Source organism: Ambystoma mexicanum, chromosome 6q, assembly GCF_040938575.1.
Source record: "Ambystoma mexicanum isolate Mex_15411 chromosome 6q, UKY_AmexF1_1, whole genome shotgun sequence".
Taxonomy (NCBI): domain Eukaryota; kingdom Metazoa; phylum Chordata; class Amphibia; order Caudata; family Ambystomatidae; genus Ambystoma; species Ambystoma mexicanum.
The window spans coordinates 572579187-572598937 of NC_090937.1; the positions used below are offsets into that span (position 1 = coordinate 572579187).

Sequence of the window (19751 nt, forward strand, 5' to 3'; positions counted from 1 at the left end):
GCACACCCTTCAACTCCCCTCCCAACACCCTCCCTTCCCATTCCCAACTGTTGCCCAGCTCCATCCCTGGATCTCAGGCTATCCTGCATTTAGTCCTTTCTCGGCAGTGCTGGTACTAGGAACACAGCAGGGGGTTACCGCACTTCCGGTAGCCCAACTAAACTATCTATAGGGGTATAAGAGTCCAATGCGTCTCCTACAGTTATGCATCATTGCGCTGTGCCCGTTCAAATCTACATGCTCATCACATAGCCTATTTTCCTTTCCCGATCAACATTGCTCTCTTATATTGAAGTCCCAATGTCACAGTTTATACAGCACCTCGGCTTCTGGAATCGTTGCCTCACTTATCCGTTCCGTCCTCCTTCTGGCTGTCTGTTCCCGCTGGACAATTATGGGCATCCAACCACTCTGTCGCATCTTCAGGGGTCTCGAAGAACAGGGCCCTGTTTTTGTGGAACACTTTCAGTTTCGGCGGGTACATCAGCATGTATTTATAGCCCGCCCCGCGCACTCTTCTTCACCGTCCTGTAGTTCAGTCACCGTCTCTGCACCATAAGTGTATAGTCTGGGTACTCCGTAATAGACGCGGATGCCCTTTGTATTGTGCCCCCTTTCCGGAAGTGCTCCAGGATTTTCTCTCTGTCCTGGTAGTTCAGTATTTTGGCTATTATTGATCTCGTGGGGGGGGCCTGGCGGTGGTTTCTTTGTCAGGGCTCTGTGCGCTCTCTCCACCGCAAACCCTTGGGTGAGCGACCTCCTCCTATTTCTTGCAGCAACATAGTCTCAACCTAGTCCGTTGGGTTAGGTCCTTCCTCTCCCTCCGGGAGTTGCACAATGCGTATGTTATTCCTCCGGGCACGTCCTTCAGCTTCCTCTGCTCTATTTTCTAGGTTGCTTACTTGTTGCTTCAGTATGTGAATTTCTGAGGCGTGAGATGCGCATACAGCCGTGTTTGAGGTTACTTCCTTCTCCAGCTCGCCTGTGCGTTCCGCTATTGCTCGCACGTCTTGTCTGAGTAGGTTAACATCCACCTGTACTGTGCCAACTTTAAGTTCTAGTTTTGCATTGAGTTTGGCCATGCCTGCCTCTAGTTTAGTTTCCCATGTTACTTTCAGGTCTGCAATCGCCTACAGGATCTGTTATCATTGCGCACTGAGGTTGTGACTGTTTGTAGATTCTTTTCTTTACTTCTAGCTCCCTCGGTTGGCTGTGGTGTCCTTGCAAATTTCTCCACTGTGGGTTGCTTCCCTTTTGTCTTGGGCAGCTTGGACACCATCACAGTGTCACTGTATACCTCCGTTCAAGATGGTTGGGGTCCGGCTTCCCAGTAATTGCATGCACTGGCGCAACCGGTGCTTAGATCTGTATGGGGGCTTCCAGTCACACCTGCTTTGTGTCTTGCCGGGGCTGCTCAGTTACCTAGCGTCAGATGGCTACAGATCCTCAATCATCCTGTCGTACTGTCTCTGTGATGCAGTTAGTTCTAAGATGCCCCAGCGACCCTTCTTCTATAATCAATGGTGTATATCGTTAGCACACCGTGGTTTGGCTCTGGCTAGTGTGTGATCTTATCCAGGTAAGGCTGACCTGCTCCGGGGGGGGCCAGTGTTTCACAGACTGCATTAGGGTCTCTAACCCCCTTCCGAAGCCCGCTGCTTTTCTTAGGGGTCTCCGTACCGCCAAGCTCCCTGGAAAGCATGCGACCCCCCTTGTCACTGCTCACCTGCCTCAATGGGCAGTACCTTCATGGGTGAGGCGCGCCCATCCCTTGTCCACAGGCTCACTGTACCATGCACAGTCACTGATTCCCTGGTGTGGGTCCTCAGGGGGTCATCCGCATCTGCGCAATCCACCTTTGGCACTAATCCAATCTTCTTCACCCGTGTTTAGTTGATATTCACTGTTGCGCCGTCTGTGTCATATCTAGGGTGCAGGGCTGTAGTGCACAGTCTCTATTGCGCTGCAATGTTCCTTACCGTATGCCACCCCGCTTCTTTCATATGCGCCTTGCTTTCACTATTGATTATCTTGCTGCAAACTGAACATGCCATTTGTTCATTCCCATGTGTATTGTCACACCGCTTTATGCATATGGCTCACAGCCACCTTGAGGCTTCTTCCCAGTTCGCCCAGCAGCCTGTTCGCTTTTTATTTAGAGCTTATTGTGCGCCTCCCTCCTCTCGCTCAGCACGAGCGTCTGCATCATGTCAGTTTCATTCATTGCAGCGCGATCGCTGCCCTCCAACGCTAGTTACAGTATCACCTTCTACTGTAAAGTTACAGTGTTCCATCCGTTGTCTGATGCATCCTTGGAGGGGGAGCTCACCGTCACGGGACCTCAGCAGTCGCAGTTAGATGCATTTATGCAGTGCCTTTCTAGCGGTCTGTGCCCAGCCAGCTCCGTTATTAGATTGGGAGCCGTGGCCGCAGTATCACGTTCCAGCCTTCCTCTTCAATTGATTCTACGCAGCTTCACATCTCTCCCGTGGCCCTCCGTCCTGGTCCCACTGCTGCCCTCACCGCATCTTCTCTCTAGTGCGGCAGCTACATATTCTCCGCTTTTTGAGCCAGCTCATGTCTGTATGGTGAGAATTAGTTGCTTATTTCACTTTTGTGCTGGGCTCTCAGAAACGATGTCGGTTCTGATCCTCCAGCACCCGCAATGCAGAGTCCGTTCCTGCCAGGCTATTATCCGGCCCTGTCCGTTTCAGAATCTCCGCCTCGCGGTCTGTCCCTTTGTTTAATTTCAGCCGCCATCTTGTTTGTCTCCACATCTCGGGCTGCACAATCTTCTTCAGCCCGCGTTCCAGCACCAGTGTCACCACGCACCTCGCATTGCAATCTGTGTTCACCTGTAAACCTTCATGTTTCCACAGTTTCAGCCATGTTTCCCAGCTGACTGGGACCGTCTTACTTCTGCAGGATCATGGACGGATCAGCAGGAGCGCATCTGGTCCACATCCTACTCCGTGGCCATGTAGCCATGCCCCCGATTTATTTTACAGTTCATTATTTTTGTACCGCTGGTTTTAACTTTGTGCAGCGCTATATAAGATTCAATAATATACAAATACAAAATGTTCAGGGGCATTCCTGTGATGTTCACAAACATCTCCAATGTTCGGGGGCATCCATGCATATTTCTGCATTACTGGGTCGGTGAAAAGCAGTTTTTGGATGGGTTATAACTTTGGCACCACTCAATGACACTGCATGAGATATGATTTTAGACCTGGCCGTGAATGGTTCTGCAAAGGTTGGTGCTGTTTCGCCAAGAGGGGGCAAAATTAGAGCTGGGATCCCAAAATATTTGAAAGCTTATACATTTGGTGCTGTTTGAAGAATGTGCACAAAGGTTTGCAACACGATTCTAGACCCATATTTGAATGTTTTTACAAAGTTTGGTGGGATTTTGTCTGGGGGGGGTAAAATTAAAAGGGGGGTCTCAACATTTTTAGATGGCTTATAACTTTGTTGCTGTTTGGCGAATCTGAATAAATGTTTTCAGAAAGAATATAGACCCAATCTTGAATGATGCGCAAAGTCTGAATGGATTTTGTCTAGTGGGGGCAAAGTTATGTGACAATCTTTTGTACGGACATTTTGACAATTTTAAAAAAATAAAACATGGACGGATTTGCAGCAAACTCATGTAAGGATCATTGACAAGGACAAGAAGGCGTGCTTTTGCAAATGTGTCCATGTTTTTTTTTAAAGTGTCATAATGCAGGTACAAAAAATGATGATATACCTTTGGTGACTGAGGTATAGCCTGTAGCCAGGGGCAATGGGCAAATTATATGGGCATGTGCAAAGACCATGACGCAGACAATCTGGCTACCGGCCATGACCACGAGGGGCCAGCAATGGGGTTAAAGTGAGCATGCCATCCAAACTGAATAGGTGGGCATCCTCTTCTTCATGGGCATCTGGGGATAAATCTCTTAGCCAAAACCAAAAATGATGCCTCACAGAACCACTATTGAATCTTAGTTATCTTTATTAAATACTTATTTTCTTTAAAATTAGACATACATATTTATCACAAATGTCAATACAATGCTACACAATTAAACAACACATTTAATTACAGTTTGCATAAAAATAGTACAAAATAATTAGTATCAAAAGACCACCAATTGTTTTAATGTGTACACTTTAGCCCTGTTCAGTGCAAGCGATTTTCTTGTGCAAATGTTAGGAACTGGTGAAACAATATCCTATTGGATATGTCAATAGGCCAGGTTAGATTTTACTAACATTAAGTCATTCTGCTAAAAGAAACACCATACAAGTAATGTCCAACTATAGGTGTTATGGGAGGATACTGTGAACTAGGAAATTCCACCTTAAAAGCATTAAAAAAAAACCTCTATTGTAGTTTTGAATCTGTGCTGTCTAGAGACCCTTTCGTGGGTACTAACGCCCGTCTTCTTCAGGACTTGTATAGAGATTGAAAATGTTCTTTTCTCATGTAATGGCTTCAGGTTTTTTACAAACAATAAAAACATATGTACCTATTAAAAAATATACTTACAGATGCGGAGGAGTGGAAAACAATATCACCATTCCTTTGGAGTCCAGGAGGGATTAGATACTTGGGGGTTGAAATCACGCCCTCCCTAACTGGATGAAACGCAGCAAACTTCCCACCACACTAAAAGCTATTAAGGATGATTACCTGAAATGGAGGAATTGGGGGGTGTCCTGGATGGGCAGGATGGCAGGTCAGCGTGTATTAGGTGCACCATGTATGGGGCGAGACGAAGGGCAAACACTTTCACGAATATCTTAACATTACAGTTGATCAGTGATAGGGGGTGATATGAGCCGCAGTGGGTGGAAGGTTTACCAGGCTTGAGAAGGACCGTTATCAGTGCCTCCCTTAGTGTTGGGGGCAGCACCATTTTAATGCAGTATTACTCCCATAGGGCTGATAATTGGGGAGCTAAAAGGGACTTATAACATTTGTAGAACTCAGTGGTGAGTCCATCGGGACCAGGGGCCTTATTGGAAGGTAAAGCGTCAATGGCACAGGATATCTCTTCGATTTCCATGGCGCGGTCAAGGGAATCCCTGGATTCATCCGAGAGCTCCGATTGTGGCAGCTCATCCACGAACGTGTCTATATCAGTGCATGAGGCCTCATCTCTATTAGTATAGAGTGATGCATAAAAGGAGCGGAATTACTCGTTCGCATCAGTTTGGACCAATGTCCCATCAGGATCTTCGATTACTGGAATTTGACGCCCAACCTCCTTCTGGGCCACCACCCTGGCCAGTAGGCTACCCAGCCTCTCGCCATATTGCCGCGCAGCTAATGGGTTATAGGAATTTCCGCTCCCTCTCTGCTGCCTCTCTGAAGCGGTCAAGGGATTCCTTAATTGCACTTAGGGCTGTGGAGGTCGGGTCCGTGGCATACGTTGTTTCAAGCTGCTTGAGAGACTTTGCACCTCTGGATGTTCCTGCGTATTGCCTTAAGGATACCCACCTCCTTGGCTAAGGCCATACCGCGGATATACACTTTGAAGGCATCCCAGAGGGTAGCAAGGGAGCACATAGAGCCTGTGCTAAGGGTAAAATAGTCGCTCACACATTTCTCCAGTTCGTTTTTGAATACAGCGTCCAGCAGAGCATTAGGTTTAAGCCTCCAGGGGGTGTCTGGGGGTCTGTTGTTCACTCCAGGTCAGGGTGAAGGTAACTGGGGAGTGGTCTGAATACGTCCTCAGGAGTATATCTGCTGCTGCTATATGGTTAATTAATTTCCCAGATATTAGCCACAGGTCAATTCTAGAATGGGAATCGTGAACAGTTGAATAAAATGTATATTCCCGGGACTAGGAGTGTAACAGTCTCCAGACATCAACCATCTCGAGTCCGGCCTGCTTATACAGGACGGTACGGGCAGCCCTAGACAGGAGTCGGGCCTGAGTCCCAGATATGTCCAATTGGAGGTTGAGGATGGTGTTAAAGTCTCTGCCCCCAGGACCGGGACCAGGGGATACCTAGCAAACTCGGGCTCGTCGGTGTTGGGTCCGTATATATTGAGTAGTGTAACCTCAAGCCCAGCCAGTATACCATGCATTCGCACGTATCGTCCTAGGGGGTCTACATGTGTGTGTTTTTGGTGTATATTGAAGCGATTTGTGAATCAGAGTCATCACGCCACGACTCTGGGTGGAATATTGTGTGTAGAAACGCTGTGATCCCCAACTCTTGGCAAACCTTTCACGCCCCATTGCTTGTGAGTGTGTCTCCTGCAAGAAGAGGATGCAGGCCTTGTGCTGTTCTACATACAGTTGCAGTCTACGCATCTTAGCGTAATTGCCCAGACCCCTAACATTCCAACTCAGGCATCCCAGTGTATCAGGCGTCATCAGACCCCTGCAAGTAGAAACGGAGAGACCCAGGGCGGGCTCATGTGTGACACCTCAAGAAGATTAGCACAAAAGTCTGTACCCATCTGATAGCCTAGTCACCCGTATCAAGCATTTTCTGTAAACCGTTGCCCTCGTTCCCACCCACCACCCTCTGCCCCAACCCCCTCCCAATCAAGGGGCTGAAAACCCCATAACTGCTATAACCAAAGCCATTGCAACTTAGCATGGGGGGCTGATCGCATCGAGTAGCCCATTTCACAACACGGCATTAACAGTATGACATTTGAGGAGGCACCTTAGCAGGTGAACTGCGCCAACACAGAAAAGGAGGAACAGTGGCCAGACGCGGCCCGATGAGGAAACACTATGGTGAGTTCTGCATTGGCAGAGTAACTGTGGCCATAATACAAACAAGAAATTAGCAGCAGAGCATGACAATGTCATCCCGGGAAGTGTTGGTCAAGGAACTGTATTGCCTCTTCAGGGATTGTAAAGAAGACCCTCTCAGAATGCTCGATGCAAAGCCTGGTGGGAACATCATGGCGTAGTTGAGACCGAGATCTCGAAGTCTCCTCTTCACTACGAGAATGGATTTACATTCCTGCTGTACCACAACAGAGTAATCGGGGTAAAGGTGGATTTTGTTCGAGCCAAGCAGTAGCTCCCTCTTGGCCCTTGTGGCCTAGAGCAGCGCATCCCTGTCCCGGTAGTTCAAGACTCTGGCGATGATCGGGCAGGGAGGGGCGTCAGGTCTGGGCTTCGTCATCCATGAGCGGTGGGCCTGCTCTACAGCAAAGTGGGACGGAAGCTTGGGACTCTCTTGCAAGGAGAGAAGGGTGTGTCCCACCAAGTCCTTCATGGAGCCGGGGATGTTGTCCCCAGGGACACTGATAATGCGTATATTATTACACCGCATTATAGACTCCAGTTCCTCGTTCTTCTTACTGACCGCATGCACTTGTTTGAAGAGCGCGGTCAGGTCAGACCTAGGCGACGTGATATCATCTTCAGCTCTTCCAACTCTGGTCTCGACCTCGGCGACTCAGGCATCAGTCTTCTCCATGCGGGCCATTATGGCGCTTATCATGCCGCTCATGTCGTCCAATTTGGTATTGAGAGTTGTAAACTCCTCTCGCATGTAGTCCATCATCTTCTGCAGCTCTGTGGGCTCACTACTAATGCCAAACCTAACTCGCAAAGTATAATACTAGGAGATTTCAACCTTGGCCTTAACGACTCAGCAGACACTAATGCCACTGACCTAGCCAGCACGCTCTCAGACATAGGCTACACTCACCACATTCATGAACCGACTCATATCAAAGGCAGAACCCTAGACTGGCTTCCAGACCTCAACTGTAGAACTAACTTGATAACCATCACACCATGTATATGGTCAGACCATTATAAAATAACCTTCTCCATTAACGCTACTCCACACACGCCTACGGTGAACATCGCACCGGTGACGCTCGCTTGCAATAAGAAAAACATCACAACAGATAAATTACTCCCTCTTATTCTCCCATTTCTCAACAATACATTACACTGTGCGGACCCTACAGTCTTAGTGGACTCATATAATCATGCCATCCTGAAAGCTTTAAATATCATTGCCCTGCTAAAAATGCGGAAATCTAAACCACATTCCCATCTCAATTCCTGGTACACACCCCACTTGAGAAAACTGCGCAAAACCAAAAGAAATGAAGAAGCACGTTGGAAAAACTGTCAAACACTCAACAACTAAACTGTGTTGACCACAGCTTCCTCCAACTACAAAGAAGCTATTATCCTAGCTAAAAAAATAACTATAATGAACGCATCACGCTAGCAGAATCTAATACAAAAGAATTGTTCAAGATTCTTAAAGAACTTGAATCACCCATCGCCCCTACCGACAATTGCATCACAGATGCCGCATGGTGTACTAACATCCAGAAGGCTCTCTTAGATAAAATATTGATGCTTCAAACAAAAATTTAGTTGAAAAAACAATACCTGCTGACTGACCCTGATCACAAGTTATCCACCCCTAATAATACCGGTCCTAAACCATCTATTGAACCATTCAGCTTCTCACCTTTAGACACTTGGGAAGTGGTAAACATCATTAGGAAGCTAAAACCTTCCAATTGCCAAGGCGATGCCTGCCCCGCTCCAGTCATTAAAGCGGCTGCGCATGACCTCGCTCCTTTCATTACCAACCTTATCACTGCCTCTTTTAAAACAGGTACGGTGCCTGACAACTTAAAAGATGCTTGGGTCATTCCACTCATCAAAAAACCCTCACTCGACCCCAGCAACCCCTCTAACTACAGACCTATCACGACGGTGCCCTTTCTACTAAAAGACTGGACCGCGGCGCCAACCTACAAATTCAAACATATCTAGAAACTAATAACCTCCTGGGCCATAGGCAATCTGGCTTCCGCCCCAGACATGGCACGGAAACTGCTTTCATTGACCTTGTAACCCAAATACAAGATATAAAAGACAAGGGTAAACTAGCACGCCTACTACTGCTTGACTTATCGGCAGCCTTTGATCTTGTCAACCATCAAATACTGTGCCAACACCTAAAAACAGCAGCGCACTTCTCAGACTCCGCTACTTCCTGGATTAGGTCTTTTCTTGCTAACAGAACCATGAGAGTCTTCTCGCCTTCAGCCGCTGCTGAACCTTCCCCTGTACTCTGTGGGGTCCGTCAAGGATCTTGCGTCTCCCCTACGCTCTATAATGTCTTTACTAAGCCTTTATTCGATATTCTTGATTACATGGGTGTCTCGTATACCAACAATGCCGATGACACACAGATACTTATCCCCATCACAGGAGATCACAATGCAGACTGAAAAGCTCTCAACAGAATCTACTCAGTAATCCAAGCCTGGATGGCGCACCATGGACTTTGTTTAAACGATGAGAAAACTGAGATACTAATACTTGGCTCCCACTCCAAACTGAACAAACTTGACCCTTCATTCAAATCCTTCATTATTGATGGCAACACCATCACGGCCTCCAATAACACCAAAACTCTCGGTATTTACCTTGATGATACATTATCCTTCACCAGACAAACTAACGCTGTGGTAGCAGCATCTGCATATACCTGTAAGTTAATTACGGCCTGTAGGCCATTCCTTACGACACCCAACTGCATCACCCTGGCCAGAATGCTAGTTATGTCAAAAATCGATTATTGCAACTCTCTCTTTCTAGGGACCAGCCTCAGAAACATCAACAAACTACAAGTGACACAGAATAATGCTATCAGGGCCGCCCTCAACATACCGAAGAAGTCACACATATCTGACACAAGACGTAACCTCAATTGGTTATCTGTTAAACATAGAATTGCCCTCAAAACACTTGCCTAACACACAAAGCCAAAGCCAATCTCGCCCCTGCATACCTATCCAATAGACCTCTGCCACACACCTCAACAAGGCCCCGAAGATCGGCCCAAGTCCACACTATGTCTATCCCTAGATTCAAGCTAGAGAACTCCGGTGGATCCAGCTTTCCTATCCAGGCGACAAAGCTGTGGAACACGCTTCCACCGTCCATTAGGTCTGAACCCTCCTTCCCTATATTCAAGAGAAAATCTATACTCTGGCTACACGAACTGGATCTTAACAGTCAACATTCTCATGGCTCTCACTAGTATGGCTGCGGCTATGCCCTTTTGTTCTTGTTTGCATTCAATACTGTATCCTGCCTTACTCTTGTTGTAACTATTCAATTTGCATTTGAACTGTATAATCTTGTGTAACTGTACTGCCTAAGAGCTTTAATAGCTGTAAGATATGCGCCCAGTTGCCCCAGGGCCGGGAGCGCTCTATAAATAAACAAATACAAAAAAAATACACGAGAGGGGCCCAAGGCTGCTACGCCGGCGTCCCCAGGATCTTTAGATGTAGTTTTGCCAAACATACTCGTAGAACTCTGTTTCTTGCCCCCACCTTTGGTCATGATGGTTGGTACCCCTGGTTAGTAGGGGAAAAGGATGTGGCAAAATAACAACCTGCAGGAAGTGAGGGTGAGAGATTACAAGCAAGAGAATGTGTCTGATAGACAGGTGCGTCCCAACAGCTACAATCCAGGGGGCAGTCTATATAGACAGCGTCCGGGGCGCTAGGCTCAACGTGTCTGCCACAGCCATAGCTTCAGGGGCAAAACAGGAGATACCCGTGGGGCTTGCAGCACACCTCCATCGAAGACAGAGGCAAGTTATTCCTTCCCTGGTGTATCTGCACCGCCTGTGAGTCTGCACTGCCAGAGTATGGGACAGGAAGTATGGGCAAGGGACACCCCTAGCGGGAAGGAGGGGGGTGACCAGGGTTTCCAAGGCGGCTCCAGAGGAGGGGGATCAATATATGGGTCTCTCAGACACTGATCTGGCAACTGTGAATTAGGTTAGCGATACAGCCTTACCGTTCTGCAGCATCCGTGCTCCCCAGACAGTAGTGAGCAGGCATTCGCAGTTGTGAGACCCAGCAGGTTAGTGCCTAGATGCCTCTGGGTTATGTGCGCGGTACAAATGCCAAATAAATAAAAGCAGGTGCTTACAGCAATAGACAGAGAAGCCAGACCGAACCAGTAGTCGCTTAGCAGGAGAATGACACAGGACCGCAGTACAGGAGGGCAGCGCAATCCACAGACCACTGAAGCGCCACAGCAGATGGAGGCTTGATGTCAGAGTTCAATGACCGAAAGCCAGTGGGCCGGTGAGGCACGCAATGTATCAAGGTGTTTGGCCACACCAGTCCCGACCGAGTCACACAGTGGGCGGTACAGTCCAGCATAACCAGTGAAGGAATGGGCCCAGTAGATAGGGTGAGCACGGCAGTTCGAGCATCCAACGCGACACGGTACAAGTGGAGAGGAGGATCAAGGAGCAGCACCTGACCAGCCGAGGTTCCAGAAGGAGCAGCAGACCCAGCTCGTCTGTGCCGCCGCAATCCGGCCCTGTCGGTTCGGGCCTCGCGTAGAGCAGGTGGGAGACCCCAAGCAGGTAGTCCTTATATGCCAGTGCGACACAGGCTACAGAGGGCAGGCACCATGCTGCAGTCACAAAGCCGGCCAGCACGTCGGTAAGAAGACGTCTCTTGCAGCCACGGAGACACCGGCCTTAGTAGAACAGCGGGCAGGTCGGCTGGCAAGGCGCGCAGTTGTGGCAGGAACCACAGTCCAGGCAGCAGACCGGCAGAGGCACATCAGCGCCAGCAGCAAGTCAAGGTCAACTATGCGGCGTGTCCCAAGCCCGCAATTCACAGGTGGGCTGGCTTCTGATAGATGGCAGAGGGCCACTGAAGGCAGAAAGGCAAGGATGCACTGTCACAAAAGGAAGTCAGGCGACTATGGCAGTGTTCCACAATGTTGCACGCTCAAGTCATACGCTGCCAGCAGCTGGGCCACAGCCACTGGACCCCGGCCGAGCCGGGCCGCGCGCAGCTCGCAGGAGGTAGCTACAGTAGGAGCTGAGCAGGCCGCACAAGGCGCAAGGGAATTCCACCGCACCGAAGCCCTCAATACGGTCCAAAGCTAGCTGTGCAGGTGCCAAGCCGATCAGGATACTTTTTATAGCCGTAGTAGAGCCAAAGCATGCCAGTGAGGATACGTTGAGCGCCGTGCTGGATTAACGGGCTGCGGAGCCACACAATCAGGAGGCCATCTTGTTCGCGCTCAACAGCGCCCCACTATGTTTTATTTTTTCTAAAGTGTCAAAATGTGAGCAAAAGAAATTGTGATATAACTTTGGTGGCGGGCAATGGGTCTGAACCTGAGCAAGGACAAATGTGTACTCTGATTTGCTTATTGAGGTGTGCAGCATGACAGAAACACTAAGTTTGAATGGGAAAAAAGATTCTGCTTGCGGCTACTGCCTGAAGTGTTGGACTGGATTACAACAAACCTGATCGAGAAACATCAGCAAGGCCCGGAAAGCATGCTTTTGAAAATCTGTCTTATGTTTTATATTTCCAAAATGTCAAAATGTAAGCAAAAAAAATAGTGATATAACTTTGGTGAATGTACAGTGGACCTGGCCCTCGGCAAGGACAACTGCCTACTCTGATTTACTTATTGGGGCATGTGGCATGGCCGAAGTCCTAGGTTTCAATGGAACAAATATTCTGCTTGCGGCTACTGATTGAAGTGTTGGACTGGATTACAACAAACCTGATCGAGGAACATCAGCAAGGACCTGAAAGCATGCTCTTGCAAATCTGTCTTGTGTTTTATTTTTTCAAAGTGTCAAAAAGTAAGTACAAAAAATAGTGATATAACTTTGCTGCCTGGGCAGTGGGCCTAGCCCTCGGCAAGGACAAATGTCTACTCTGATTTGCCTATTCAGGAATGCGGCATGGCCGAAGCCCATGCCCCATGGATTGTGGAGACTGGCCATGGCAGCAAGCCATGAGCACTGGCCATTGGTCACAATATGAGAGTATAGTGGACACTGAAATAGGGTGCAGGGAAAGTGCAGTGGATAACGGGGGTGGTTTGGTGGGGCTGGGAGCATTGGTCGAGCCTCATGCCCTAGACAAGTCAACCGTGACTTGCATCCTCAGCATGCACTGCTAATAACGACACACATGAGTATGCATTGCAAAAAATATGTTTGTTAAAGAAGTTTTACAGTTCTTTCATATATGTTAAAAGAGGAATTATTAATAACTTATATACAGTGATGTAACATCATGAAACCTTTTCAGTCATACAAACCTATGAAATTCACACAAAACTTTGTTAAAAGGGACGTTATGGTTAAGTTGCACTAATAAAAACCTATGAAATTCAGTGAAAAACCTTTGTTAAAGGAACGTTATGGTTACAAGTCAAGTAAACCCCAGAAATGTGCCAGTTATGGTAAGCTAAGCAAACATAACTCGCACCACCACTGTGCACTGCCAAGACTAATACCCAGGACATCAAAGATGACATCACATATGTAGGCCACTTGTTTTTGTTCAGTGGCATACCTAGGCCAGGTGGTTTTGTTCAATGACAGTCAGAATATGACAGTTATTTAAAATGTGCTATATATTTAGACGTTAACCTTGTCATATGTTCTTAAAGTACTTTCATTAGGTTTGGTCTCAGCTCATGGTGCACATACACGGGGCAATACGCAGGCCTCAAACACTCATGTATACATGAAGATGAACTTTAAGGTTATTGACATTTTCTGGTGCTGTTGTTTCTTTCTTCCTTACTTTAGTTTCCCTCTGTGTGCCTCTGAATTGTATTCCTTTTGTTTCTTCATCTGTATTTTATGTACCAACACAAGAGTGTAGTAGGTCAAAACTGTGATAAATTAGCATTCATTATTTTACTATCCGAAATTACCAGATTGAAAATATTGCACTTCTATGGTGCATGCTGCAACCATTGCCTATGTGCATGTATGATTAGGTTCCTGTATTAACAACACTCCAATATAATGTTTTGTTTAGATGAGTACATCCTTTAATACATTAAGTAGTTCATGATTAGTCTCCCGATCACTGCTGTCATCTTTTTTTAATTTTTATTGTCACCTGGTTTTCAGAAAAACCTTATACATATAGACAAAACAAAAACATAATAAAAATAAATTATCACAAAGTATACATCTGTAAAATGACAAGGAGAATGCATTTAACATGACCCAAATATTTCACATAAAAAACTCTTCCATCAAAATAAGAATCTCATTTAAAAATCTTCACAAAGCAATTAACAAAGACAGGCCCTCCCCCCTCATTAGACGAGACCAGAACAGAGCCTGTGAAAAGTCATAATTGAAGGATTCAGCCTCTCTAGGAAAGGCTTTTTTCCTCAAATTATCTAGTGCCCTGCAGCCAATAATCCAGTGTTTGAGTTTCAACATCTTCTGATTTATTACAAAAACAACACGAAGCAATTATCTGAAGTCTGTGTGACTGCCCAATTCCTAGTTTTTTCTCTAGATCGGTAGTGATTCAGTCTGAAACGTAAATAGATGATCCGTAATTCATTACATAGGACATTTTGAAGGTATTTGCTAACCTGTCTCTTTTGTGCGGGAACCTTGCATATTCCTAATAGGTTTTAAAGGATGCAAGTGCCTCCACATTTGCACATCAGTCCTGACGAAAAAGATTCCTCTGGACTAGCTGGGCATGATTGATGAGTTACTCCACAGAAGCATCCCCAGACTGCAGTAGGATAGACATCCTATGCCTAAATCGATTCAATGAACCCATCAAGGTGTCCTTAATTATTCTCACCAAGTCCAAATAGAGGGAATTGGGTAAATCCTACAAGCATTTGGCATAGTTAGATAAAAGTCGCCAATGGAACCTGGCCTTCAATGAAATTAGATCCAATTTGTGGCGAATTATATCATTAGGAATCGCCAGCACCAGGCCCAGCACTTTTTTCCATAATGTACCCTGCACTGTGTCCAGATAGGGCACCAGATCTAATAAACACATGTCGAGGCCATAAAGGAGAGTAGGTTCAATCTTCTGTAAATAATACTTCAAGATTGGTACAATGGAAAATTTACATAATTTGGCATCGATTATTTTCATGTGGGATAAGAAAAGGAGCCAATCACAACTTAATCGATGTCTTCCACATTGCTAATGATGCCAAGTTTGAAAGATTATAACCCAAATATTGCATGTTGGGTACCACTTCCAAACATTGATCCCCCAGAGATCAAAACAACTGCTATTGTTTAGTTGAGGAAGAACAAATCATCACCTTTGATTTTGCACCGTTGGCCTGCAGGTTATTGATATACATTCAATTTACATTGCAGGTCAGCCGGTGTTCTGTGAAAGAGGATAATATCATCCGCAGAAGCCAGCCAGTGGAGTCTCAGATGTCCAAGATGAGCCGAGAAAGTATCACCATCCTCCCAAAGTAAACCAATATCATGCAGATAGACATTGAAAAGGGTTGGAGCAAGGATGCAACCCTGTCCCAGCCCCACTTCCACAGGAATCCAACTCGTAACTATGCCCTCTTGGTTAACTTTGATCCTCACTTTAGAATTCCTATGCAAAAGGGCTATTAACTGGACCAAATACTTAGGGGTACCACAGTCCAATAATTTACACCACAATAAGGGACGGTCCACACAGTCAAACGCTGAAGAAAGTTTAAACCCTGTTCCTCTAAAACCATCAAGGACCAGATTGACACCCTTGCCTCGGCCCTTGCTGATTTTTGCAACCACTCCTTTGGGCCTCGGGATCCTTCCACTCCCCTCTGAAGCACTCCTTTGTGCATCCTCTTCTCAAGAAACCCACAGCTGATCCTTCTTCGCCAGCTAACTATCGCCCAATTTCCATTACTCCCTCTCTTGGCAAACTCCTGGAAAAGTTGGCCATCTCTCAGCTTAACCTTCATTCTAATTCTGTTGGCTGTCTCCATGACCACCAGTCTGGCTTCAGAGCTGCCAGAAGCACGGAAACTGCTCTCCTGAACATCCGTGAAGATCTGCTCTCCAACCTTGATTCTAACATTCCCTCTGTCCTCATCCTCCTCAATCTCTCTTCTGCCTTCGACACGGTCAGCCATACCATCCGACTCAACCGATTCCGTGAAAACCTGGGCATCACTGATCATGCTCTAGCCTGGCTGACCTCTTTCCTCTCAGATCGACCCTCCCAGGTCCAACTTGGGTCCTTCCTTTCATCTATCTTCCTCTCTACCTGTGGTGTTCCCCAGGGGTCTAACCTCTCGCTCTGGCTTTCAACCAATACCTGGCAACTCTCGCCCACTGCATTGCCACTTTCTGCTCAAATTTCCAGTGCTACGCTGATGACACTCAACTCATTTTCAGGCTGCCCTCTCCCTCTCTCATCTCTGATTGCCTAACTGCCATTCAAGATTGGTGTGCCGTCAATTATCTTTGTCTGAATGCCAGCAAGACGGAGATCCTCCTCATCGGCACACCTTCACCATCCTTTCCCCTCACTCTCTGGCCGGCCTCCCTTGGCCCTCCTCCTACCCCCACCTGCAAGGCTAAGAACCTCAGGGTCATCTTTGACTCCACCCTTTCCTTCTCCGCCCACATCTCTGAGGTCTCTAAAAAGTCAAATTTCCGACTGCACCTCCTCAGAGGTACTCTGCCTTTCCTCTCCTTCCCCCAGAAGCTCATGGTATCCCAAGCTCTGGTTCTCTCTAGCTTGGACTATTGTAACAGCCTCTTTCTAAATCTACCTGCCTCTACTCTCCACCTTCTGCAACTAATCCAGAACAGGAATGCAAGACTTGTCCTTGGCCTCAAGCCCTGGGATTGTATCTCTCCAGCTCTGAAATCTCTCCATTGGCACCCAGTGGATGCAAGGATTAAATTCAAAACCCTCTGCATTGTCCACAAGGCTTTCTGGGGCCTGGGTCCAAAATACCTTCAGATATCCCTCCGCAAATACCTCCACTCTTGAGCTCTTAGCTCCTCTACCTCCACTCCCTCAGGGTCAGTTGTTTTTCAAAGAACCGAGCTGGGGGTAGATCTCTGTCTTCGGCTGGGGCTCCCTCTGGAACAGCCTCCCTACCACTCTAAAACTTGAGGAGAACCATCTCCGGTTCCGGAAGCACCTCAAGACCTTCCTCTTTTCTTCTGCCTTTGCTACCCTTCTCCCCTGCTGATCTGTTCTCTCTTGGCACTGTGCACTTGGCCACCCTCTGTCCTCTGGGCCCAGGTACCTGCTCACCCTGCAACCCTCCTGCACTGCCTCCGGGCCACCCCTTGCACTGGGGTCTGTATCTGTACCCATACAGCACCCACTTTTTCTTCCTGCACTTATCAGGCCTACCCTGTCTGCTGCCTTAAACCTAGCACTTGCAAATTGCTGACTGCACTAAAACTGTTTGTTGCCTTTATTATGTATTTATTGTTATTTATCTGTTTCTCCTCTGCTTTGCGCTTTCCACTTCTCCCCCCTTCCATGCACTTTTCCCCTCCCCCCCTCCCATCCACTTGCGCATTCTCAATGTCACTGGGCCTAGTAAAATCGCTGTTTTGTTCTCCCCTGTTCCCCTCCCTTGCCTTGTCTCGCTCTGAAACACTTGTGCACGAGCGCGATAGAAATAAAATATCATATCATATCATATTGAGGCCATAAAGATGTTTCCTCCCTTCTCTCGTTCAACCGTGTGGAGTAAGTGTGCCAGATTGGTGGCATTAAGCAGGGGTGGGGGGCCATGTTGGATCTAAAACCCACTTGAGAGTGAGAGAGGATTGAGTTGTCACTCAGGTGTCTATTGAGGTCTCTTAATATTAAGAGTGAAAAGACCTTACTTCCCACATCGATCAATGCAATAGGTCTACAAGTGCTCAGATCTGAGGGATCAACCTTTTCATAAATGGGAATGATGGTAGACAGGGCCCAGGAGAGGGGCATTTCACCAGATCTAAATATGAACTCAAAATGGGCCTTGTAAACATGGGACCATATGACCAGATCTCTCTTTACTATGTTCGGAGAGAGACCATCCGGGCCTGGGGCTCTCCAGGGTTTAAGCTTACTAAAAGGCCACAACACATCCTCCTTATCCCAGGGACATGCAGAGACCACCCATAGAGTCTCTAAAGGATCTACCTGTAGCACAAGATGAGCCGGCCTTGTGAATTTGTTAGTATAGAATTGGACCCAGGAATTAGCAGATATGCAGTCCCCCCTAAGAGGGTTAGCGGTCCCTAAATTATTTCCCAAAAGGATCTCATGTCAGAGTTAGTCAAGGATCGCAGGGTATCCTGATTATCGTTCAAATGGATCTCATACATAAGGCGTTTAACCAGATTTTTATGGTGTTGGCAAATCGCCTTCTTTTTAATCTGGTGGGCCTCTGGTGTTAAGCCTTGTATTTTGAGAAGATTGAGACTCTTCCGCTTCTCCACTTTAGAGGCCTGGATACTCTGATCAAAGCAAAGCAATGGAGATAGCCAAACTTGGTGGACATATGACTCTCTACCACTACTTTCTTAAGGCATTGAGCAATAATGTCATCCACCAAGAATGGACTAGACTCTTCTACCTGGTCACAAACATGTCCGTAGACAGCATTCATTAGTTTACCGTAAGACTTGAGATCCCACCTACATGAAAGACCCTTCCTATCCTGGACAACCGGCACAAGGTTTGCACAGGTAGTTAATGGGGTAGCCATCAGCTCCAAATAGAAGAAGACACACAGGCGATTCCCTAATTTGGGATCATAAACCTGGAGCCCATCACCTTGGTGAAAGAGCGAGGGAGACACAAAGAAATGATCCAGCCATGATGAGGCTGTCCCTCTATGCCATGTAAAGGTATCACCCTGTACTGTTGACCTCAACTGATAGAGCCCCCAAGTCGTCATAAAGTGGTCCCATGCAGAACCTCTCACAATACTCTGCTGGGCATGCAAGGGAATGTCTGCCCTCTCATTAAATTTCATGCCCGCTGCACAGTCAGCGTTGAAGTCCCCGCCCACTATAATCGAATGTTCCTCATTATCCATGAACCAGGATTCAAAGATATCATACAAGCAGGACTGATACTGCTCCAAGTCTTCCAAGGCCATATTCCAGTATATGTTAGGACCCTGAACCAGACTGCTAAAACACTCTGTGAGGCATGCCAGATCTCTGATTAAAGATTCAGGGAAGTGTCAATGGCAATGACAGGTAAACCCCCACCCCCTGTAAAGGTCACACCATCCCCTGAAGTGCTGGTGATACATATACTTGGAATCCCCTCAGGTCCAGCAGCCCCTTTCCCATGGTTTCTTGAAAAAAGAGTGTCTATGAATCTCTCAGCATTGAGCAACAGTTCCATCCCCCTAACAAATTATTCCAGCCACATACATTCCAAGAGAGAATTCTAAGCTGCTGAAGGTTAGGAATGATTTAAACCTTCTTTCAGCGCAGCAAATGTTTTCATTGCCATATCCAGCCATGACCAGTCCTGCCCCTCCTTAGCTGGCAATGCTTCTACTGTAGAAGGAGCAAAACCCTTCACAGCACTATCTGCAACCCCAATGACCACCACTGGGACACGGGCGACAGCATGCCCAAGAAGGTACCAGACTCATCTTGAGAGCTAGTTACAGACAACTGATAGCGCAAATACTTAAGATTTGCCTGCTGCTCCCATACCATTGGGGCCACCATCTGAGAAGAGAAGTAGATCATCCTGTTATTATTAATTGTAGAGAAATACGATCAATGTCCTCAGTTAGCAGGGATCTTGAAGGAGGGATTTTACAGAAGATTTCCAGAATTCTGAGGCAATTCAGTCTTACCTGCCCATGAACGCCTCACATAGATTCCCATCCAATCATCTTCGATCCACACCTACTATGCAAATCTTCCCTAAAGATGTCGAGTTCACCCACCCC

At 47.0% G+C, this 19751-nt stretch overlaps 1 protein-coding gene across 1 annotated transcript in view; it reads right to left on the reverse strand.

Annotated features, from left to right (window-relative positions):
- C6QH4orf33 (chromosome 6q C4orf33 homolog) overlaps window positions 1-19751 on the reverse strand; it is a 302616-nt gene that overhangs the window by 239549 nt on the left and 43316 nt on the right. The gene's annotated exons all lie outside the window — the stretch shown is intronic.